Source organism: Myotis myotis, unplaced genomic scaffold (genome assembly GCF_014108235.1).
Source record: "Myotis myotis isolate mMyoMyo1 unplaced genomic scaffold, mMyoMyo1.p scaffold_m19_p_16, whole genome shotgun sequence".
In the NCBI taxonomy this organism is placed as follows: Eukaryota; Metazoa; Chordata; class Mammalia; order Chiroptera; family Vespertilionidae; genus Myotis; species Myotis myotis.
The window spans coordinates 42,625,181-42,636,062 of NW_023416320.1; the positions used below are offsets into that span (position 1 = coordinate 42,625,181).

At 39.8% G+C, this 10,882-nt stretch overlaps 1 long non-coding RNA gene across 1 annotated transcript; it reads right to left on the reverse strand.

Annotated features, from left to right (window-relative positions):
• Positions 1-253: 253 nt before the first annotated feature.
• Positions 254-10,260, reverse strand: LOC118670531. Its single transcript, XR_004972365.1, has 3 exons — positions 10,155-10,260; positions 2,680-2,734; positions 254-284 (listed from the first exon to the last, which is right to left on the reverse strand). It is a non-coding gene; the product is annotated as an uncharacterized LOC118670531 (long non-coding RNA).
• Between the last annotated feature and the right edge of the window lie 622 nt (positions 10,261-10,882).

Genomic DNA, 10,882 nt, shown 5'->3' on the forward strand with positions numbered 1-10,882 from the left:
CACACTCTACGGAGAAAAGTGGAAAATTACTCACATTACAGCAAAATGCTGTGGGTTTAGTTATCACAAGAGTAGTTTGAATTGTTTTAGGTTAACTATCAATAGTTTTTCCCTTCTTTGGCATATAGACAGAGGCTATGTGAAATAAACCCATTGGCTTATTCCCCATACTAAAACAGGGATTCTGAATACAAAACATTCTAATAATTAAAGCAAATCAATATTAGAAAAAGTAATGTAGGACAAACCTTACCTGAGCTCCTGGATTAGAGAATTCATTGGCACTGTTGAAAAAAAAATCAGTTACTAATTTCAAGAACTGTACAACTGAAACTATTCACCTACCTAGACATAATGATCAATAATGGTTAGTATAGACCCCACTTAAGTTCCCACTGGTGGGTTGATCTTTTCTGGTTCTGGTTCCTTGGAGACAAGAGGACAAATGAATATGGCCCAGAACAGATGACTCTAGGTTTAGTGCCTAGGGTGACCCTGGGAACTTGATGTCATGGGTTGGACTTTCTGAATATTTGTCTTTAGAGATACATTCAAAAATCACAGGGGCATGAAAGACTTGAATTATTTTTAAAATCAATTTAACCCATTTTATTGTTTATGGAGAATTTTTCCAAAAAAAAAAACCAAACCACCACACCCCTATTTACATTTTAATTGACATTAAGCAAGTATATAAATAAAACTGACAAAAGATTTACTAAAGAATATGTCCCAAGATTTGTTTCATACATTTTATACTTAGAGAGAGGAGGATAAGCATCAGCCATATTAAATATCAACATCTTTCAAAATAAGCAATTTATAGAAAAAAAGAACTTTTGATTTTTCTTACTGGGATGATGGGAACTAAAGAAGTCCATGTTTATAAATACCTGCCTACACAAGGATAAGCAGCATATTGAGAGAGACAACAGGTGGCTTGAAAGATTACTCATGCTGCACGAGAAACAGTTGTCTCATTTCTCGACGAACATTTTGGCTCTATTTAAGAATGTATATGTATGTGCCAAAGGAATTTGAAGTAAAAAAAAAAAAACCTGCAAATTAAAACAGCCACAATTTCCAAGTATGCTAGAGTAGTGTGCTTTTAGGAGTCTAAGCAAGAGATTCAAATAATCCAAATACAGTCCCTAGGACTCTGATATTTATGGCTGACCTGAGCTTATACTAAATAATGATGCAAACCCTTTTTCTTAAATTTACATTTTATGGGATGTTTGAGTCTGCTCATGATTGCACTTCATAAAAACTTAATGTTTAGAAATACTGCATTCTAAATATTACACTACATGATGCAATTACTTTAAAGGTAACATAAAGCTAAAACGGGAAAATAATACAGTGTCAAATTTCTGTTTAGGTAAAGCCCCATATCTCATATAGCATCATTCTGTATTTTGGTTACCATGGCTAATGATAAACATAATTACCTTTTAACTAAAAAAAAATCATCCTGGAATTTATTTAAAATTTTGGAATCTGAACTTTACTCAAACAAGAATTACTGACCTTGACTACATATGTAAGCATAGCTAACAAAAGCCTTCCATTGGATTAGCCACTTTCAAGGATGAATCCCAAAACGCTTCCAAAATATCTTCCCATTGCTACCTGACTCAGCACTTCTCAGCATGGCCGACCATGAGAGGACGGGGTGGGGAACGGCTACCCAGAGTGTTTTCAGACGCCATGGTGAACCTGCAGTTGTCCATTTAAAATGAAGGGTCCCCAAAAATATAGCTAATTATAATAAAAGTTATTTTCCTTAAGGTGTATTATTGCACGTCAATCCTGTTTTCCAGATGTTGATATCATCAAGGGCCTGTTTCTATTTCAATGTTACGTTACCATCTGTTGGTTACAAAAAGGGAGGGAGAACCATTACGTTAAACCTTTCACACATTTCTTTACGGAGCTGCCGGAAATTCCCAGCAGGGACAGTCAAAAAATAAACATCATCATTTTACTGGAACTAAGTTTAGATTGGGAGCCACGAAGCCAGATAACATAAAAATCAAAACCCGTTTTGGCAATAAACGAGCAATTTGGTCTTTTCCCTCGGCCATTAAAGGTCACATCAATAATGTGAAGGTCTCCATGAAGCATTCTTCCCTCGCTGACCCTGATGTTGTTTTGCAAGATGTTCGAGTCTACTCATGATTGCACTTCATAAAAATTAGCATCCTATATCATTTGGGCTCTTCTGAGTCCTTCAACTCCTGGTTCGGAATATTCTGCCTCTCAATACCATGACCCAATGTTCTAGTTTGATCTACCAAAAAAAAGAAGAAAGAGGAGTGGGAGGAGGAGGAGGAGGAGGAAGAAGAAGAAGAAGAAGAAGAAGAAGAAGAAGAAGAAGAAGAAGAAGAGGAGGAGGGAGGAGGAGGAGGAGGAGGAGGAGGAGGAGGAGGAGGAGGAGGAGGGAGGAGGAAGAAGAAGAAGAAGACGAAGAAGAAGAAGAAGAAGAAGAAGAAGAAGAAGAAGAAGAGGGGGAGGGGGAGGGGGAGGGGGGGGAGGGGGCGGGGGAGGGGGAGGGGGAGGAAGGAAATAAGTTCTGAGGAGGTTGTCATCATTCTGCATGGCAGGGACTGGGCACCAGAACACCCATATTTCATGGTGTGGTGGGCACGGTGTCCCAGAACCTGCTTGCTAACTCACCCTTCGTTCCTTTAGAGCGGGTACGCAGCGTTTTATCTTCAGCCTCTGCATCCATCTGTAACAGGAGCACAAGTCCTGAGGTCATTCCTTTGACAGTGACCAAAATGTGAAAACATGTCACTAGAAGTTCTTAAGGTCGTGATGAAAAACAGAGTAGACTTCCATGTTCTTGAATAGCATTCTGACCCTGCAGGGAGAGAACTGTGACTCCCTCACACTCGCTGCGTTTTGGAAATACTCCTATAGATGCTGGGCCCACAGGAAACAGGGACAAGAGGGCAGATGTCCTTGTCCATAAGTGTTTGCTAGTGATTCAAACACTGTCGGCATGACAAGGACAGAAAGAAAGAAAAAGGAGTGTCTGATTAACAGCGGTTGCAAAGGAGACAAAACCTCAAATGCCAAACCGAAAGGTTTCAGACTGATTTCCTAAAACTTGATTCCTTTGCATTTCTAGACCTTTTCTGATACATACCACTTGCCAAGTTAGAAAAAATGATTCCCCATGTAAAAAAGCAACATGGAGGCAACCCCTTGAAATGTCCCTATTTCAAAATACCATTGGAAATGTTGATTAGCAAAAATGGCATATATTTACTTTAATGATTCCAGAATAAACACTGGTCATAATCATCCCAGTGTATAAGGAAGGTGAAATTTGAGTGTTGGGTGTGGCAGTAAATATCCTAAAACACCACCCCTAAATATTTTAAATATAATCAAATGCATTCTCAAAGGGATGCAAAAATTCTAGAAACCTATTGCTTTTGTCCACATGGAGATAGATTCTGACCTGGGTACATTCATCCATTTCCGTAGACTCCCCTAATAATTTCTTAGCTTAATTCACTTTTGCACGTTGGCGGAAAGGTTTCTTAAATAGAAAGAAGTTGCTTTGCTGGTTGAAAGTCAGACGCGGGCAGAAGGTGCTGTGTGTGGCTCCCACCCCTAAATCCTGTCAGGAGCGGGGAAGCCTGTGACTGCGATGGTAATGGGAGACACATCTCTGCTCTCCGAGGCTGAGTTGTGATTGAAGGCACTGACCTGCCATAGACTTATAATAGGGGAGCAGGTGTGGCAATGATGGACTTTAATTTCCTTTAATAAACCTTTTATGTGCCACACTTTTACTGCCATTTGACGCTCTCCAAGGTCCTGCACATAATAGGTTCATTACTTTTGATTACTATAGTCTATTGAGACAAACAACTCCAGAACACACTATATATTATGTTCAGTTAAACCAATATAGACTATTTATCCATTGTGCATTTTTTCACCTGCAACACTACAGACAAAATTAACAGCAGCTCTCGTCAGCTAAAACTATTAAAACCACCAGCACTCTTTTGTCATCATTTCATAATAAACACCACACCGATCATTGAACTGCTTTTTTAAATTAGCAAACAAAAAGTGCACACTGCTTTTGCTGAACAGCAGTTGCTTTCGTCTAAATAAAATGGTTCATTGTTATGAATATTTTAAATTACATAATAAGACAAAACAACAATAAAACAAAGGTGGGGTTTTTTTCTGTAGATTTCCCCCCTCCCCCCCTCTTAAAAACACATGGATTTATGACAGATGTGACACTGGCTAGGATTACAATGGCTTGGTTTACTCAGGATGGTGAGCACTGTGTTGTAAAATCCTCCTCCTCTGTGAGTATCTCTGTTGCATATAAAGTGGCTCAACTCATGCAAACTCCCCTCCATGTGCTAAACGAATAACTAGATTAAGAGAGAATGGTAGCATGGGGGTTAAAATGATGAAAACCATCCACTCTTTCTGAAGAAGCTACTCAACTCAGGTCTAATGCTATTCTGCCACACAGGTGGCATTAGCTCTCCCCAGCCACTGAAAAATTTCCCCAAAAGGCAAGTGAAGGTTGAACTCCCTGAGTTTCTTCCCCAAAATGAAGCGACAGACGGCAAAGAGTACCAGTGGACACAAATTAAAGAGTTTCCGAAACCTACTTAAATGTAACCTTCTTTATAACAGCTTTACGACTAGTTCTATCTATCTATCTATCTATCTATCTATCTATCTATGTGTTTATTTATTTATTTTTAATCCTCATCTGAGGAGCGAGGATATTTTTCCCGTTGATATTTAGAGAGAGTGGAAGGGAGGGGGGAGCAGGGCAGACAGGAGAGGGGAGAGAGAGACATCTATTTGTTGCCTCCTACATACACCCCAACCAGGGACAGGGAATGATTCTACAACCCAGGTATGTGCCCTTGACCAAGAATCAAACCCACGACCCTCCAGTGTGCTTGCTGATGCTCTAACCACTGAACCACACTGACCACACCAGCCAGTACAAGACTACTTTCATTTGCAATTTGGCTATCCAAGGACCTAATGGTTCTTTCATCAACCCATGCAGCCACCTCCCCATGAAGGTCGTTGGAAGGGATGTGTAAATATGCATGGCCCTCTGCTTGACTGGGCTTAGAATGCAGGTTTATAATTGCATGTTGTGGAGCTACTGTCCTCTTGTTGGTGTAGCATGTATGTCCTATATAAATATTGTAAAAGCTGATACTCATTGACACAACTACGTTTTCAGATTTAACTTGTGGGCCAAGTTGTAGGAACAAAGTGGACCAAGGCCATAATATAGAACCTATCTATTTCACCTTCTTTCTCTCCCTCACACCTGAAGAATAAAAGTATGGAAATCAGTGTCCAGTCTTGTCTTATAGTTTGTCAGGGAGTAAGAATATCAGAAACCTAAAGCACAGGTGCTTTTCCTTTGGGGCTGGGGGTGGAAGTTTCTACCATTTATGAGATGGCTCGCTCTCCTCATACATCTCAATCCTATACAATAAAAGGTTAATATGTAAATCGACCAAACAGCAGAACAACCAGTCGCTATGATGCACACTGACCACCAGGGGGCAGACACTCAATGCAGGAGCTGCCCCCTGATGGTCAGTGCTCTCCCACAGGAGGAGCGCCACTCAGCCAGAAGCCGGGCTCACGGCTGGCGAGTGCAGCAGCGGTGGTAGGGGCCTCTCTCGCCTCTGTAGCAGCTCTAGGGACCCCTGAGGGGTCCTGGACTGCGAAAGGGCACAGACTGGGCTGAGGGACCCGTCCCCCCCCCCGCCCCCCACTGCCCCAGTGCATGAATGTCATGCACATAGCCTTAATTTTTGTAAAATCAAACCTCTTATTCAGTGGGTACCTCATTCAGGTAATGGTTGGTGAAAGGCAGAAAGAGACTTGTACCTCGGTGTATATGTTGAGAACTGGGTGGGTGAGGTGAGGATCATCATCTTCCAAATCCTCTCAGATTTATAGAAGAGATACGTGATTATGGTGTGAATCAGGACACTGACCTAAATAACATGGGCCGCAACCTGAAAACGACTTTTCCCATTGGGAACATTGTTGTTTTTCATTGGCAAAGGAGACTTGATCATTTTTACTACTTCAGTCCCAAATGGTATTGGCAAGTCTGCAATTAATTTTATAAAATTTAATGAGTCACTTCTCTTTTCAAAACAGAAATGTGATTTTTCTAAAAAGCTGTCCTTCTCTCAGTTTCTTAGGGCCTTTCTCTATCTCATTCCATGGTTTATAGAGGAAAAAGACAAGATATTTTCTGAGATTCCTATGATTCCTCCTGGCTTTACAGTCTACTTCTCAATAGAGTAATAATATTAAAGGTTGGCTTTGCCACTTATTTTTATTGATCTGAAACTACTTTTTAAAAAGTTTATTTAACTTATAAGTGTGGATACGTTTAATATATAATATAATATTCTATAATATAATATTTACATAGGAAGGAGAAAAAAGTGGTTTTTGCTTGGTGTCTGATTCATAATAAAGGCATGAAGAAATCTGTAAGAACACGTTATTCCCCAGTTCTCTAGGAGGTAATGCAAGGAGAAATGACAGGAGGGAAAAAATTTTAAAATAAAGAAGGCAAAGAAGCAAAGCTTGGAGGAAGGACATGCAAGAACAAACGATGGAAATAAGTAGACAGGCAATGAAGAAGAAAAGTGACCACAAAATAAAATGTAACTACTTAGTTGAATTTGGAAAGTTCTCATTTAACAACCTTATGTACTTATAAACCTATATTCAGGTGCACACAGTCATTTTCTAGTTACTGGTACTTGAGCATCTTTTCTCACTGGTGCTTAGTGCAGTGATGGCGAGCCTATGACACGCGTGTCAGAGGTGACCCGCGAACTCATTTTTTTGGTTGATTTTTCTTTGTTAAATGGCACTTAAATATATAACATAAATATCAAAAATATACATCTTTGTTTTACTATGGTTGCAAAGATCAAAACATTTCTCTATGTGTCACGGCACCAGAGTTAAGTTAGGGTTTTTCAAAATGCTGACACGCCGAGCTCAAAAGGTTCGCCACCACTGGCTTAGTGCTTACATCAGGGACAATCACCTGATCTGTCCACAGCACCCCAGTGCCCAGGTCTGGTACCTTTCTTTGTGCTGATGAGGGAGCCCTGAAATTACCATTTTGTGGGATAGAGAGGCTCAAGAAGCAGGACACATAATTCATAAACTCAATTTTGTTTTTATTCACACAAGTAAATTACTGGTATGCAAGTAGATTTAGTTTGATTTTATTTTCTACTTGTAATCCTATTTTAACCTAATGGTAAAAAATATTCAAGTATATATATTTTTTAATTTTCTGCTTCTCCAATTTATTTATTTACTTTCTTTCAATTTTATGCTGCTTTTGTTTCAGGCGTACAGCGTAGTGGTTAGACAATCATATACTTTCCATCGCGTCCCCTGGATATTTCCAGGACCCCAACTGGCACCCTACATAGTTATCACAGAATTATTCCGTATATTTCCCAAGCTTTACTTACTTCTTAGAAACTATATAAAACAAATCTTTTGGTCATGTTTAAGTCTTATGTCTCCTTCAACAGAACTCTAGACACAGACATCCTCACTGCTCGTTTATCAGTAGTCTTGTGTTTCTTAATCCTATATAATGACAGCCTAATATGCTAAGTGTCCGACCGTTCGACCAGTCGCTATGTGCGTGCTGACCACCAGGGGCAGACTCTCCGACCAGTAGGTTAGCTTGCTGCTGGGGTCCGGCCGATCAGTACTGGATAAGATGGGCCGGACACGCCCTGGAGCCCTCCTACAGTCCCTCCCTGGCCCCGATCGTGCACCGGTGGGGTCCCTTGGCCTGGATTATGCCCTCTTGCAATTCGGGATCCCTCAGGGGATGTTGGAGAGCCGGTTTCGGCCTGATCCCCACAGGCCAGGCCAAGGGACCCCACCAGTGCACGAATCTGTGCACCAGGCCTCTAGTCTTAATATAAAAAGCCATGGTGATCATAAGGTTTTAAGGACACTTTCTCAACATCCTTATATAGTTCATCATAATACTGTCTAGGTATATATAGTCTTATGCAGGAAGCTACTTCACATTTGAAAAGTCCTTCACATACATTCAACCTGTAATCATTTCCATGTTTAACCAGATTGCATTGTGTTCCCCTCCTGGTATATTTGAACTGATGACGTAGTTTTGTATGTTGTGTCACATTCATCTGTGTGATGTCCTCTCAGTCCAGGAGCTCTCATTGCAGTGGGGAGAGGAAGTGCCAGGGTCCTCTCTATGAGGAGCCCTTAACCCTTTTAACTTCCTTTAGAAGGATCAATTTTTTTAAATGACAAAGAGAGACTCAGGAAGTCGGAAAAGACTAAACTCCCCCTCCCCCCACCCCAAAAAAAAAAATGAAACAACTAGATGATGCCAGTACCTTGGAATAAAACTTGGCGAGGCTAAGAACAAGGAACCCTACAGTGAGCACCCTTTCTTTGGATAATTCTGCCACCGTTTTGTTTGAACACAGCTTTGGATCAGCCCAAAATGGCAGGGAAAGATGTTTGTTTCTTGATACACAGGACAACATGGAAGGAAATAAGTTGTGATTCTAAAGGAATAGTTGACTTACCAAGAGGAACCCTAAGACAGAATGTTCAAGGATATTTTTCTCTGTTTGTATCCTCTGCTTACTTTTCTGGGTGTTTTTTTTTCATACATTTATTAATAGGAAGAGCAATTCAGAAAATAAATATTCAAGAGTCTAACCTAATAAAACAGGATTTTTATATCATTTGTGACAACACATATATATAATCTTTTAAATCGTTTCTGAATTCTTTATCCTAAATAAAATATTTTCTGAATCTTTTGTTCAGGGCACACTGACCCTGATTTCAACTCTCTGTTCCTATCTGTCTCTTCTTGTTCTGTCTGACTCTGTAGAAAGCCAAGGAATTGCATAATGTCTACCCTTCACATGTATGATACCTCTCCTTGTCTCCACGAACCCCTCTTATGCCCAACAAGCACCATACTGAAAGGAAGGAGCAGGTCTGGTCTGCTCCCAGATTCAGCACGGTTCTCTGGGAATAGCTCTTCGCCAGGGCCAAGTGCATGCACATTTCCCAGAGACAAGGTGATTTTCTAGAGCCACTTGGACATGCACTGCACTGAAGAAACCTTAAACCTGAGACCAGCTGGTGGGCATTCTAAGGAGGCTGATCTATTTTGAGTCTCACTTCTCGTTTCTGAGTCGTCACTGCTGTTGTAGACTTCATCCTGCAACTTTGCACAACTGGCAATGCTGAACATAAACCAAAGCCATATGTTTGTGTCCTTTTGCCAAACGACTCCAGCAAATAGTCCTATTATTCCCTTAGGTAGCCAACGTGTGCCAAGGTTTTCTATTAGTTGCTGTAGTGGCCTCTGAGTCACAGCTTTGTAACATAAGGGGGTAATTGCGGGCTTTATGTTTTAGGAGTCATTTTTTTTTTTTGGTGTATTTTTTAGTGGCCCTATTTATAAAGAACTCAGAGTTAGTAACACCTTAAAAGGGCCTTGATTTTTTTCTTATTGATATTTTGTGATGCATGTGTTGCAAAATAGGTAAATGCTAGCAAACAAGTTCCTTTATATATGGATAAATTATTTTAAATAAATTTTTCTCCCAAGGACAACCCAATTCCTTACTTGTCAGTGTTTGGAGGAATTAACTCTACACATCATATAGTGTTTAAAACATGATTTAAAAATATATCACTTATTTACTTTTAATCCTTAAGTACTAATTTTCTAATAAAAATGAATCTAAATTGAATTTTTAAAACTTTTCTTTAACACTGAACCTTTCTTTAAGGGCAAATCTGTGGACAAATAACACATCCCAATCAATATGTAAAAGGTTTTTATTAGGCACAGAGGACTTCTTCACCTGCTTGATGTTTTTCAATATCAAAGTGACCATGTTTCTGACAAAAATCACACTTCTAAATTCAGCACTAAGAAAAAAAATTTTTCAAAGCAAATTCACAGAGATAAAGCACTGCTATACAGGAAAGCCTTTATATACATGCTTTGATTGGATTCGTTTTCTTTCACTAGATGATACTTTTTCATAAAAATGTTGCCTTACCTCTCTGTTTCTCCAGGTAACTTGTATGCCAACTTGGTTTGTCCTGCTTCGTTCAAGTGACCAAATGTCTCTGCCCGCTTCAGTGAGAAATCCTAAAATTCATTCTATTAAGACGAAAGAAGGGAAGTCTATCAGGTAGGGCAAGTAAAATAGATCAGTAATAAGCACTGAAGTGAACAATGAATGATGTGCTGACACTTTTACTTATCATTCAGTTGGACTAGACCAGTGGTCGGCAAACTCAATAGTCAACAGAGCCAAATATCAACAGTACAACGACTGAAATTTCTTTTGGAAACCAAATTTTTTAAACTTAAACTATATAGGTAGGTACATTGTTATTAACTTAATTAGGGTACTCCTAAGGCTCAGGAAGAGCCATATTCAAGGGGCCAAAGAGCCGCACGTGGCTCGCGAGCCGCAGTTTGCCAACCACTGGCCTATACTATAAAAAATGTATACTATATATCAGTGTAAAAACATGTTTACTTTTTCAAAGGTAGGCCAAATTCCTTTTTCGTCTTTATTACCAAACTATATATAAATTATGTCTTCAATTTACCAGGGAAAGTGGGTAAGAAAGACTCCCTTTAGCACTGTTATTTTACTTCTAACCACCAAAAGAGAGCGTTCAGACAAGCTTTGGGGTGTGCTACACTCAAGTCACAGAAGACAGATGGAAATGCAGCCTGTTGGTATCCAGGGCTCTCTTGGACGAGGCTGTCCTA